Source organism: Planococcus citri, chromosome 1 (assembly GCF_950023065.1).
Source record: "Planococcus citri chromosome 1, ihPlaCitr1.1, whole genome shotgun sequence".
Taxonomy (NCBI): domain Eukaryota; kingdom Metazoa; phylum Arthropoda; class Insecta; order Hemiptera; family Pseudococcidae; genus Planococcus; species Planococcus citri.
In genome coordinates this window covers 41,440,410-41,455,051 of record NC_088677.1, presented here as the reverse complement: position 1 = coordinate 41,455,051, position 14,642 = coordinate 41,440,410, and the positions used below count along the sequence as shown (strand labels likewise).

The window sequence follows — 14,642 nt, the reverse complement described above, 5'->3', positions numbered from 1 at the left end:
ACCTGGCTTACCTCAGTAGGTACGTATAAACAATCGAAATTCGGATACTCTGAATCGATACGAAGTATTGTTTTTTTAATACCTACCTAAATAAGTACAAAGTACCTAGTCTAAAATTAAATACGGTTAAAGGTTCAACTACAAAATTTTTAAAACTTAGGTAGGTATTTAAAAGAAAATTTAATTTTGTTTCCGTTCAAGTACATATTAAAGCATAAAATAAGGTGAAAAACAGGACATTTTTAGCGTTTGAAATGTTTATATCATCATGCCAGCCTAACTCATTCTGCCGCAGAATTTGTTACAAATTTTATACCTAAACATTAATTTTGAAAAAAGAAAACAAAAAAATTAAATTAAAAACTCATGATTAGTTATGATTATTATAGATGTAGACACATACTTACTTTGTAAGTTGACTTATTAGATTCATGCTTATAATTATTATAAACCTGTTCTAATATGAAAGAGGTGCTAAGTAAGTAGGTACCGGGTACAGTACACCGTTTGTCTATGATGAGAACAAATGCAAAAAAAAATCTGAATTGAAAACATAAAGTAGTCCCATACTGTTATGATATTGTTACCTGTTGAAAATCGATGTATATCGGGTTTATGCGTTATTCACAACAGAAGTCGGTTCCTCCGGAACGTCGTAGGTGCTTGTCGCCGGCCGCAGCTACCTTTGCAACAGTATGATGTGATTGATTTTGTAACCGCGCCCGTGTCAATCAACTTTAAACTTGAATTTCGTGTGAATTTTTTCACCTCGCAATTTTTGAACGTGAATTATGATTTGATTAAAATTCGCGGTTTTTCGTGCACAGTTTCAATTTAAGGCCGATATTATCAAATTATTTGCCTATTTATTTTTCAATGTTTCGCGATAAAGTTTCGTGACCGTAATCATAGGCAAGGTATGTACCTACACTATTGAATTCAGTACTATCAATAAGCCCGGTTTATTGTATAAAATCGAATTTATCAATTCAGTTGCATTTTGGATCATTTGTAATAAGTACTTTCCTACGTATCTAGTATAGGTATCTGAGCATTTATAATTTCTCAATTGGATCATCCGCTAAAATAATTGGTTTTGTTTTCAACTTCTTCTCTTCCCTAAAAATATATACATTTTTTAATTCTTGAAAATTTGTGTTTTTCATAAAGCTAAAATTTTCATTTTTCTTACATTTTTTTCAAGTACCTATACCAATAGTATGGAACAGAGTTGCCTAATAAAGTATTTTAAATTGAGTGTAAAATTGCAAGTTAGAATGAGAAAGGGAGTAGAAATTGTTTTTTTTTTTCAACGAAATGTTTAGAATTTAGGGATTTTTCAAGTTAAAAATGTTCGTAAATTATTATTATTATTATTATTTTTTTTTTGGAAAAGATTAGGTATTTAGCTATTTTTAGTCGTGCCACAAAATACATGTATAGTACAAAAAAAAATTATTTAGGATTGAAAGAGCCGTCGAATTGTCTTATGTCATACGTATCTCGCCACAAAATTCCAACTCTGGTCTCATTTCTTCATAAAGTAAATTAGGAATAAAAAGTTTACAAAAATTTGAAAATTTGAAAATTTAAGTTGAAGAAAATAACAAAAGTTTTAAAATGAGAATAAAATAATAAGTACCTACTTACTGAATACTGAGTATACTTATGTATATTAAAAATTAATTTCTTCAAGAACAAGGATGTTCGAATATAGGTTAGGTACATATTGTAGGTATTTGTCTGTATTATTTATAGAATGCATTGAAAAATCTTGAAGATTTACCTATAGAATATTATCTAATCGATACCTAGGTATTCAATATTCCCAAATTATTTTTAGCACGAATGACATATAGGCTTACGCAATGTTGTAATGCCTTTTGTCTTTCATTAGAGTTATAAAATTACAAAATTCATTCATAATGCAGAATAAGCACCCCTTTATTTATTTATATATGTACGTATTCAAACATTCCGGTAACTTTTTTTAAAATGTACGGTAGGTAATGTAAGAATTCTGCATAAAGCAAGCCTAGGCTTGATTTCCTCGTGGATCTCGTGCGCGGTGCAATCAAGCTTACAGCTTACAATTTATGGATTCAATACTCACTAATTAATTTTGCAACTCGAATAATATCGAAATTACCTACTTACTACATAATTTATTGGAAATTGGATTTTTAAAATATCATCTCGAAAAGTATTTGGTACCGAAGAGTAGCATTTCTCTTTCTACTAATTTTCTATTTGTCAGGCAATGAAACCGTTGCCTATTCCAGTAACGGTTCCATTGCATGATTAAATAATGAAGTACCTACCTAAGTATGCTGTATGCACCATAGGTAAATAATCGTAGGAATCAATCATTTTCTTCAACTGTCGACCGTCGTCTACTTATGTAGGTACCTACTTAAATATGTGTTGATGGTTTGTATTTTTTAAAAATAAATTTTAAAAAAATAAAAAAGATCTATTAGGAAGGATGCAATCCTATATATTTATTATGCACGCTAGGTATTGAATTTTTTTTTTCTAAAAATGTTAACGCAGTATGTTCTACAAATATGTGTGTGTAAGTATACCTAAGTGATGAATTATTGCATTAACATTTTTTTGAGTCGTCGATAGATAGTGAGGTAGAATGGAAATCATGCTAAACAAAGTATTTACCTATGCACCTATCGTAATTTTTAGAATAATAGAAAAAGAAAGACCAGACATAAGTGCTTACCTATTATTACGTACCTACCTAGTTGATAATGCTTCATGATAAATTATAATTCATCGGTGTCCTAATACAATAGAACTTCACTTGCGATTTTCGATGCAATAATGTCTCAAATGAATCATAAGGAAAGAATTTTTAAAGAGCTAAAGCTGACAACTGGTATAGGTAAATATATTAAGTAGGTACAGTCTAGCCTATAGGTACACATTTACAATAATTTCTGATTGTAATACGTACCATAGACTTATTAAAATTCATATTACGAGAGTCTTTGTTATGCGCCGTCCTTAATCACTTCACTGAATAGCTTTTATCTTATGTTTTTGTTTCCACTAATGTCATCGGTATTTTATCACATTCATCACAACGTGACATTTCAGCATCGAAAACGGTCTGACAAAGTTAGAATTTTATTGCAATGTATTATCAAAAGTACGTTAGTCTGTATCGTGCTTGCAAGTTGCATAATTGAATTTATATCAACATCGCGTTATGTTTTTCAAACTTTTGAAAATTGGGAAAAAATTTAAGTCAAACAGGAAATACAGTTGGCGATAACCGATATCTATCGCTTAAATTTGGTTGTAGGTGATCGAACCTATTTTAGCAAAAAAAAATATATATATAATACGGATTTGATAAACCAATAGCGCATCTGTTGATCTGTATAATTAAAGATGAAATTTCGATGGAATAATTTATGGAGATAGGTCACAACGTTGATCGTGTTTTAATGATAATCAACTAGGTACCTGTGTAGTGTAGAGTTCGAAGTTACTTTCGTGAAATTTATGAAAATTTTCATAAATATTAGATAAGGAGCTCAAAAATTTGCTCTACATCAGAATGGCTTTTCACCTAATACAAATTCATTTCATTTACGAATTCTTTCATTTTCTCGATACTTAGCCAAAAAAATCATCGTACATAAATCGGTTCAGTTTTCAAAGTCCTATCCACATTCCACATCTGTGATTGTTTTTTCTTTTGAAACCATTTGTTGTCATCAATAGTTCATTGCTCCTTCTAACTTGATGTTAGAGAATAAAAGTTCATCGTATAAGAAATTCATCATCAATGTGTCTAAGTCTTACCTAATTACTTTAATTTTTTCCAAATATGTACTATCGGCCTGTTTGGACAAATTGCCAACATGATTAGGTACCATTAAGTTTTTTCTGAGTAGCGCTCAATTTTTTTCAGAGATGCGACAATAAGTACCATAACGATACGGTATCGATGCTTTTGAAAGTATTGTCAGTTATCACGATATCAGATCGAAAGATCATGATACTTTTGTTTGTTTTTTAGTTTGTTTATGTTTTGCTAGTTTTGCTTAAAAATGGCTAAAATGCCAAACTTTCACAAACAAAATTTCAAAACCGCAGTATCAAGTTGGTAGTGATATGTACGTATCGATACCATGTTCATCCGATAAATAAATATCATGATATATCGTGTATCGCCGTATCCCTAAATTTTCTGGTTGCACATCCATCCATCAAATAATCGACCCTCGAGAACGTTATATCAGTAGATGCTGTTCGATTCCCTTTATCTCACTTTCACTGCGAAATGGACTGTAGGCAACTCTATTCGCAGGTTTGCAGCTCATGTTGCCTAAGCATCGGTGCTCTTACTTGTCAACAGCCACAGCCATGTGCGAAATTCTAGAGTTTTTAATCAAAGCGGCTGATGTTGCATAATAATAAGAACAAAATAAAATACGATGACTATATTGATTGTTATCGCAATAGAGACCCATAATGTAGTAGGTATACCAGGTAGTATCGTTGCGTGTAGCTTAAATTTGTTGTAAGGTTGTGAGCATGTGTTATTTTCCTCTATACCTATCGACAGTGCCAGTATTTATGTTTTACTCGCTGTTATACTTTTTATTATTTCGTATTCAGCAATTTATGCTCTATGTTGGTAGTTAGTTAGTTACATAATTTGATCGATTTAACTTGAGCATGGAGTGCGGTAGGTCTAGGTATTCGATAGATGGTCCATTGTGATCACTATACACATGTATCTTATTCACTCAATCATAGTCGTATAGGCAATATTATACTACTTATGATCGTAACGTAACATAGCTTTTGGTTCGTTAACTAGTAACACTATAGATGTTTTGATAAATCAAAATCCAATAAAGTTTCAATTTATTTAATTTTAATTGAAGAATTTCAACTGTTTCAAGTTCCTACATAATTTACGCATTTTCTAGATACAACAACAGAATTTCTATCAAAATAAAATTTTTAAAATGATTATCATCAGATAGGTACCACCATCAATATAATTACCTATTATAAACGAAGTGAAAAAATTAATCAATTCATTACTCACCTCCTTTAAAGAAGAAGAAGAAAGAAAAAAACACGAAATTGGCCTGCATGTTTGACACAAGCATGTTCCTAAACGCTTCGTCGCTTGTAATTAAAAATATATATAGGTGGTGTTGAAATTCTCTACATCAAGATTATTTGCATTATAGCCTATATGCATATACCGAAGACGTTTTGATTAGGAGATTGACAGGTTTTACAGTAGTGACGCTGGGATTTCATAACATGAGCTTAACTGGTTGAATAAAAAACCTAATAAAATGATGATTACGTACTAGATTATATTTCTAGGTTGTATTGATAATTAGAAGAGATGCAAATTATAATAATTTCCTGTGATTTAGAAAAATTATTTACGCTGTATTTTTATTATGCAGTAAGTATACAGAATTATCTGAAATGCATCCTTTTCATGAATATCCCCCTTCCATCAATAGCTTTGTGACACATTAAAAAAACTTCGTGTTAATACTTGATTTGCTTCAACTTATTAGGTATATCTAGGTACCCACAGAAAAAATTTTATATTTCGAAAGAGAGTTGAATGAAATTTTTGTAAATTTGCCTCGGCAAATTCAAAATGATTAGCTAGGTAGGTAGGTAGGTACTTATAATGACCAATGAGTTGCTGATTTTAATGTCTTTGATTACAAATTTTCAAATTTTGAAAGCCGTATAAATTTAGTTTTTGGAAGGTAAGAGTACCTTAGAGTCAAACCCAGAATTCTCAAAACGCAAAAAACTGATAGAAGGTGGGTATCAGTAGTAGCTGGTTTCTGATCTCGCGTATATAAAGTGCTTCGGGTAACAATCGAATTGACCAAAAAAAAGAATTTTTTTCAAGTTCTTCCATAGCGGTAATTCACGATACCATTTTGGAGAATTCTGGTTTTGACTCCAAGTCCGTAAAAAATGTTTAAAAATGACCGTCATGGTATCGGATGGGGTAAAATGTAGAATGACAATTGATGCGTTTCTACTAACTGTACCCAAAACGATCATAACCTAATTTTTGAAAAATTTGGAGAATTCTGGGTTTGACTCTAAAAGGTACTTGTATGTGTTATGAAAATTGGTTTAATCTTGTTTCCAAACGCAAAGCATCGGAGTCCTGCTTTAGCACTGAACTGATGCATCAACAACCATTTTCCAAATTGTATGTCCAATATAACCCATGCACACTCGTACTACATACCTACATAACTCATCAACAACTTCTTCGAAAAAAATGAATAGTTAAGTCTGTATTAATGATTTTCCCAAGACGAAAATTTTAATTAAAAGTAGGTTTTTACGTAATTTCCGCGAATTCAATTCGTTATTGGGGATTCTGTAACGGATTATTGATCATCTGCAGACGGTATTTCAATTTCAAGATCAAGTCTGCATATTTCTATGCGATCGTCGCGTCGCGCGTCGTGCCGTTGGTTGGATAAATAGATTAGTCATAAGGTTTTCTGACGTAGCTATTTATAGATTTGAAATTTTAAATGATAGTTGCGCATGTATTTATGAGGTGTCTGCAATGGAATGCGCATACGTTTTATGTACGTAGTGGATGGTCAATGTGTTTGTCTGGTTTACATGCGTTAGATGTCATTAAAAAATTTATCCGCGTGGGAGATTACGTCGTGAAGAATTACATTTGAGCTCATATATGAAATTCCATTGGTAAAGGTTGATGATGACCAACAGTCCTCCAGAACTGGAATCAAAGAGTTGTTTTTACTATATTTTTTTTTGATCGAAGTGCACCGTGGACTATCTACCTATGTTAATTTAGTGTACCATACGAGTCGACATTTTCTTTTGTCTGATATGTATATTTAATTTAATGGCCAAAAATTGTGTTATGATGAATTATGATGATTCCATTGGTTATTTCACCAACCTCAGGAATTATCTGAAATTAAAATTTTTATCGACGATGTAGAATAATACACCTACCTAAGTATATCCTAGTTTTTTCTTTCGTTTTCATTTCAGGAGGAAATTAAAAATCATTTTTATTCATTTCTTATTTTCGTAGAAGCAAATCCATAAATCAACATGAGATGGTACGCAATTGGCTTAAGATTTTCAAAATTTCAAAAACTTTAAAGAATTATATTGAACTTTCAATAATAATGACAGTGGGACAGTGGGGATTGATCAAGAAACAGACAATGTACATATTAAACTGCATTTCGAAACATTACCTACTCACTATCAGTTCTAAAAATACATACATAGGTAAAATAAGAGCATTAGGGCAAGATTATAAAACAAATTTGAAGTAAATTGCTTTCTTTTTTAGACAAATGATAAATCTGCTATCTGGGTAGGTATAATTAGTTACCAAGTACCAACATTTGAGAGAAAATTTGGCCAATTTTTGAGTCAAAAAATTGTTTATATAACGAGTAACGGCGAAAATAATCGAAAATAAGTATACCTATCTAATTCACTCGTTATTATTATCATCTACCAGTAAGTAGCTGGCAATACTGCTAAAGTATGTAATACGAAGTTCATCGATGCATCCAATGCAACCAACATTGGCTTCGGCATCATCGAGAAGAGGCATGAGGTAGTCGGTACAAGACACCGACCACCGAGGACAGGACAGTAGTCGTTTCGCTGTGATCCGAGTTGGTCGATTATATCTTCGCGCGTATCGTGTGATATGTGAATGTGCTCGTAGATTAATCCATTTTGTCCGAAAATTGTGTATGTGTTTTTGTGAATTCGATTTCATCGCAATTAATTATTAGTGACGTTGTTCAACTAGAAGTTTAATGGCGTTATTTATAAATATTGAATTCATATAGACGTGTTCGATTGTGTTTCATACCACCGTTCAGTTCTCTGAAACCGAGTTTTTGTTTCAATTCTCCAGCGTTTACCTGCATCTTTCTTGTTTCTTTGGTGAGTATTTTTCTTCGTGTATACGTCACATTTTTTACTCGGGGTTTGAATCCAACTCGGTGCGTCGAATTCTTCATCTTCAAGAACAATTAAAATGGAAAGAGCGTTTGGTAGTTTTTTCTTCTGAAAACTTGAGTGATGTATGAGCATTACCTATCTTCGTATTGTTCGAGTTGCTTTCGAAGTACATACAAGGTTTCTACACGCTAGTTGAATACAAACCTGACTCTGGATTTATTTTTGTAACGCTTGTAATTATTTTTTCATTCGGTAGGGTATGAATAGTATTAATTATACGTACACGAAGAATGAAGATATTTATAAAATTTTTGACCCTGATGAATTTCTGTGTTAAAATCTTGATACACAGTAAGGTACGAGTACAATAGTAAGCTTCCTTTCTATAAGTATGCGTTATTCAACTGGACATTAATCCGAAATTTAATTTAATTTTTATTCTCTTTCCGAATTGGCTCCAATTTTTGAACTTCGAAGAGCCTCCAATTTTATATTCTCAAATTTTGTGATGTACCTATTCAAGTTCATTCTGTAATTAATTTATGTGACCGGCTTTGAACAAGTATCCACATTTGTAGTTCTTTGAGTAAAGTTAAGTACCTTATTCACTTTCATGATGCTTAAGTGTGCTTAAATTCTTAAATTAGTGAAGACAAAGAGTGCAGCAGTGATGAGAACACAAATCATTGAAAGATCTGAGATGTGTGGATCTCCATTAGGAAGAAGAAATAGGTTGTACCTGATCGAATTATAAGACCTCAAATCTTGAACCCTATAGGTACAAAAACGTAGGTATGGTATAGGTATTACCTCTACCTACCTCAGTTATTTGATCAACTTGCTTGCCTACTTGAGGTTCCTTTCAGAGGAAGCTGTTTTCATTTTTCTACACTCCAACAGGGTATCATTATTTTGAAAAAAAAATGTCATCAACAAAAGGTCTCAAATTTATGGATGTTAAGAAAATTCATTTTCTTTGAAACGCGATAAAATTACTCAAATCTTAATTCATCGGCATTTCAATATTTTCATCATAATTTCGATTGGTCTGAGTGGTAGGTAAGTACGCTAGGTAGATATTTACCTAGGTATTATTTCATTTTTGTGCAAATAAACCTAAAATATTCTACAGGATCTACGCTCATCTCACATTGTTTTTGTATCATAAGAAGATAAAGGAAAGGAGAGAGAAATGAGAAAGGCAAGTCTAAACATTATCATACAAACAAAAAGTCAGGCAGGCAAAATTTCTGTTTCATTAAATTTATTCGCGAACAAGTTTTCAATTAGTCAATAGATATCTATAATTTATTTGAAAAAAAAAAATAACACGTATCTATTTAGGTAAGGGCCGTAGCATATGAACCGTAAAAAATATCAGCTGATTCTTAAAATAATGATTAAAAAACACGTATGGAATTTTAATGATAAACGTTGCGTCTCTAATTACGGTGGTTGGAATTTTTCGCCTTAATTACCACCTTTAGTAAGCAACACTGTTCGTAGGTACCATATCGTAAATTTTCCTCTTACTAATAGGATCAAACTAGAGTTGGTAACTTTTTTTTCGACGATGTAATTTGAAACAAAGAAAATGTATTGAAAATTAGTTATTTCGTTGGTATAGATTATCATGATGAGATCATTGGCCATAAAGTTATCAACCTGCAGGTTACCATATAATGGTGGTTGGTAGATTGCTACAATTTACATCATTTTGTTCAACTTATTATCACATATTATGAGGGTTCAGCGTTGTTGTAAGGTGTAATATTGAATGTTTTGTGAAGCAGGTAGGTATAGGTACAGGCACGAGTGCATATTCCAACTATGGGTTGCGTATTAACTGTGTAGGTATGTAGTTTTTAATTTTTGAGATAGGCTACCCTTTTTTTGGCCACTTATTATTTGGGGGCATGCTAATTCTCGAAAGTTGTAACTCCATAATTTTTTGTTTCCTCTCTCCACCGCAAACGTCCAAAAAGGATTGATTTTCGCCTTATCATGTTTGAATAGTCCTTTTTTTTGTACCAAGATTTGCAAACAAAAGTCTTGTTTTTTTTTTACTTAACTTTACTCATATGAGGTTCTGTTTTTTCTTGTCAAATTTTCCCAAGTCAAAAAATGTCGATTTTTAGTAAAGTTGTCAGAGTGTATTTTTTTGAGGGAGAGGGGGGTTGGAGGCAAGGAATGCCAAACGTCAATTTTTGGCAAAAAATAGCAAAAGTGTCCATTTTTGGTAAAATTGTCAAAAAGGACCAGTTTTTGCTAAAATTATTAAACTGTCCTGTTCTCGCCAAGACTTTCCAAAAATCCTGTTTTTGCCAAAATTGTCAGATGAAGTCAATTTTTGGAGTGTTGACGAAAAGTTGTACCTATACTTCATATTGTTTTCTCTTCAAAATTCTCAGGAAGTAGTTTTTTGATAAAATAGTCGAATGGTCGTAATTTTTGCCGAAATTTCCAAGAAGTTTGTGCTTTGCCAAAACGTTTTAAAACCATTGATTTTTGCCTTACTTGCCTAAAAAATCCTCATTTTGTTTCATAGTTGGCCAAACAAAAGTCCTGTTTTTTTTTTTTTTTTTTACAAAATTTCTTAAAAGCTTGTTTTTTTTTGTAAAATTTCATTCACCCCCCCCCCATTCTTTCATTTTTTCAGTTTTCATGGCAATTTTTTCGATATGTATATTTAAACAAATTTCTGGAGCATTTTGGGAGCACCGTGTGCCCTCGCGTGCCCCCGCTAAAAAAAACCCTGGAGATATGTATCCCCTGAAAATATATTAAAGCCATGAACCTAGTAGATATTCGTGAAGGAAGTGCATACCTGCTCGAAATTTGAGTCGATTTAATGTGCATATCTACCTATACATTTACATTCCGAAACAGTACGAGTAATTTCTTACATACTACCGTTTCAATCCAGACATTCTGCGCGTAGAATGTGCCCATTGCATATTATGTCGCATTATATCATATTTTAACGTTTTTGTAAGGTACCGTAATTATAAAAATACTTTCAAATTACACACCTGGTTACCATAAAATGAACTCGATGTTCTCGATTCTTTGTTTCAATTACCATAGGTCAACTTTCATTTTCATTCGATTTGAAAATGTTACTAATCTAATTTTTTTTAAATATCGTTTATCGCAGGACTAAGTAGAAGTACCTACTTACGTCAAATTACCAATTCGGTTTAATTTATTGAGTATCAATGCCTATTTTTAAGGTGTGAAAGCTGTAATGAATCCACACGAATTGATATGGGAACATTTTCATCTTGGTGAAATTTTATCTAGGTGTTTCGGATATTAGTGTATCTACTTATATTAAACGTATAAAAAGGTCACCGGAATTTGGTCGTACGAACACACCCCCCCCCCAGGTTGGCGGAACCTTTTCCAATCGTTTTTCTATATTTTCATCTGAAACTGTACGCGAAATGGAAACAATTTATGTGGTACGAGTAGAACAAAAAAAGTTCTGCACAAAATTTTCCATAAAAAAGGTTCTAAGTAGGTATCTATTCGAAATTTACGCAAGGGATGCAAATTTGTGCGTATGAATTACGGTTCCGATGTAAAATAGCGCAAAGTTGAATTTCTTTAATTTAGGTATAATCTCGTATAGATATATCGATAGGTACTTCAAATGGTATGGAGGTTGATGTTTTATATAATATAATTTCAACTCCCTGAATCCGAATTTGTGGACAATATGCAGTTTGAAATGAATGATTGAAATGACTTCTGATTTAAAATTCCTAAAAAATTGAACTTGAGATTTCAAAGTTGAGCTTTTTTAAAACCAAGCTCCTAAAAGTTGCAAATTCACGAAATCCGTCGTATTTAAATTATTTAGAACATAAATTTCAAGAGCTTTCCAACGACGACGTATTGGGAAATCACCACACTGAAGTTTTTAATAAAAGATGAGTAATGTTTGGCGGAGTGATCAGAAGTACGAATCGGAATTTCTAATTATCAGTCGAGTGTGTTAACCATAACATCACCTCCATGCATGTTGTCTAATGTTATTTTTTTTCATCTATTCGACAAATCTGCATGTTAACTATACCAGGGAAAAAGAGGATGTGAGTATGTATGTGTTGTGTAGGTACATATAATGTTATCAACCTGCCGAACGAAACTAAAACCGTTACATTATTACCGTAAATAGGTAATAGACGACGTTGCGAATTAATTAATTGCCGGTACATGTAAACAAAAGCGATTTCAACGTAACACATATTTTTTTTCTGCATGCTAATCTCATATATGTACGTTCAACGTTGACATGATGTAATGATGAATACGCAGGCAGCAGCTATTAAGAGACGTTATTGATCGTCTCATCTGTCCCCTCAGCCCTCATCTCCTGCCATCAATCACCTTCTTCGCGAGTTATTAACTAGTTATGACCATCTTATCATGCGTAGAATTATAATCACAATTACCTTTACATATACACGTAGATTCTATTTTTGAAAGAGAGGACTTCTCTTTGTGGTGTGGAGGACCATACGTGATACGTACCTCACCTACTACCATATAACTGTAGGTATACGTACTTACTTATAATAAGAATAAGCAGTTGAAATACAATTAAAAACTAAATAGATAGGTAGTAACTAACTATAGAGGAAAATACTTTTAGAATTTTATTCGGCATATAAACGCGTAACAGAATATAACCATAGATAGAGATACATATATTCCATTCCATGTACCTATAGTCTATACCTGCCTAGATACTTGTACTCGTAGTTGGACGCGAATGTCACGGTTGAACGAGCTGACATGAAATGACCCCTAATTTCATTTTACCGTTTGGTCGAGTAGGTTTCCAGCATTGCGTTATATTCGTTAATTTTGTGATATTCTAATTGAAAATATATTACAAAATAAATACATCCTTGAAAAATATTTTCATCGGTGACTTTATTATTACTGCAGTGTAATTTTTTAGCTCCGAAATTGGGCAAAATCGCCTTGAAACCATTGCTTTCGTGTACTAAGCGAGATACGGACTCGAATTATTTTATTTTACAATGGCTAACCATGCCTATGTAGTTCCCATCGCGTTCTTATACATACTCGTATTATGATTATGAATATGAATTTGTTTTAAGAGTGTGCTTACAGCAGTAACTTTCTCTGTATATTTGTTAACGAAACACATTTGCATGATCTTACAAATTTTTCACTTTTTTCACAAAAAATGAAACATGTTGAAAGTATAGTTAAGATACTATAACTATACTCATAGTTCTCGTTGCGTATTAATCTTTCTTATTATACCCATACCTTGGCGTATTCCGATTATGAAGTCTGTCAATTAATTGCATTGGTCAATATTTAGATTTATTTTATTGGTATCTATAAATGATTTTATTAGTGGTCGATTTTCGCTGCGTCGAATTGAAATTAATAAAGCCAATCGTGATTAGATTTAACGTCGCCGCCGCCTTCCAAGCTCTGCGTAAAAACGTCTGGAGTTGGTTAAGTGGCCAAACGCCAAAGTGATTTCCAGGTTAAAGTTTAATGTTGATTTTTTTAACGACTCGACTTTAAATCTTAATTAATTAGATAGTCTGTTCGAAAGATATAATCGGACACCCTGTAATTACCTACGTAATATTTGCTTATTCTTTAATGCAGACGGGTTTTCGCTTTTTCGCACACGATACAGATTAAGTAAGTAATGGTAGATTAGTGAGTAGTAGGCCAAAAGTGATTATAAATAGGTATCTAATAGCTGTATGCCTATTTGGCAAATGAAGTGATTTAATCCAAAATTTATTTATTAAGTATTCACATATGTAAAATAGACAATACAGATTGAGATGACATGGACATTAGGTATATTGGTAGAATACCTGCGTCCTGCATGCTGTATCATATTTACACCGTTTTGGATTGTTTGTACTTATTTAAAAAGTACCACTACGTGACATCCGGCTCATACATCGAGTCAAATCAAAGCTGTGAAAATATTAAAGTAAGAGAAAATATGTAAACACCTTTTATAGATTTACCTACGAACAAGTAAAGTGTCCAGTTTTCTGACGGTCAATTTTCGCTGACAAAGAAATACGGAACATCGTCGTCAAGGTTATAAAATTATTTAAATTACATATAATAATTGGTCTATTGTAGAGCATTACGTAAACTATAAAAATATTATGAATCTACATAATACCTGCGTATAGCTTAACCTAGTCAAGCTACAGTTGCTCAGCTAGATTGTGGGAGGGGTAAATGGGACATTCGTTTGAGATGGTCAACGTAGAAAAATTTCATTTGTTCCGTAAAGTTTTTATTTTTCAATCAGATTCTGAATCCTCAAAACGGAAATATTTTTCGTAGATCTTTTAATGAGGCCCCTGTCCTTTTTCACTAAGTAATTCGAAAGTTGGACTTTCCATAAAAAACGTCAACTTTTCAACGCCTTGGTGAATTTTTTATGATCGCGTAATCTCTACCAATCGCGCATCAAAGCCAAATTCTTGTGGCATATGTACCCCATCTTTTTCGGGAGTGGATTCCAACTGTAGCTAAACCCGCAAGACCTTATTTACCGATACAAAAGTTGACATATCTTCATAAGGCAGTTGAACTTTGAACATTTT

General features: G+C 32.5%; 1 protein-coding gene across 2 annotated transcripts in view; it reads left to right on the top strand.

The window, feature by feature from the left end:
• Positions 1-648: 648 nt before the first annotated feature.
• Positions 649-14,642, top strand: part of sano (serrano) — a 59,166-nt gene continuing 45,172 nt past the window's right edge. The window contains exon 1 of one of the 2 annotated variants that reach the window (XM_065344880.1): positions 649-917. The gene's annotated coding sequence lies outside the window, so the exon portion shown is untranslated. Of the gene's footprint in view, positions 918-7,632; positions 7,990-14,642 lie in introns of those variants that run through there. The other variant, XM_065344879.1, reaches the window with a different exon arrangement.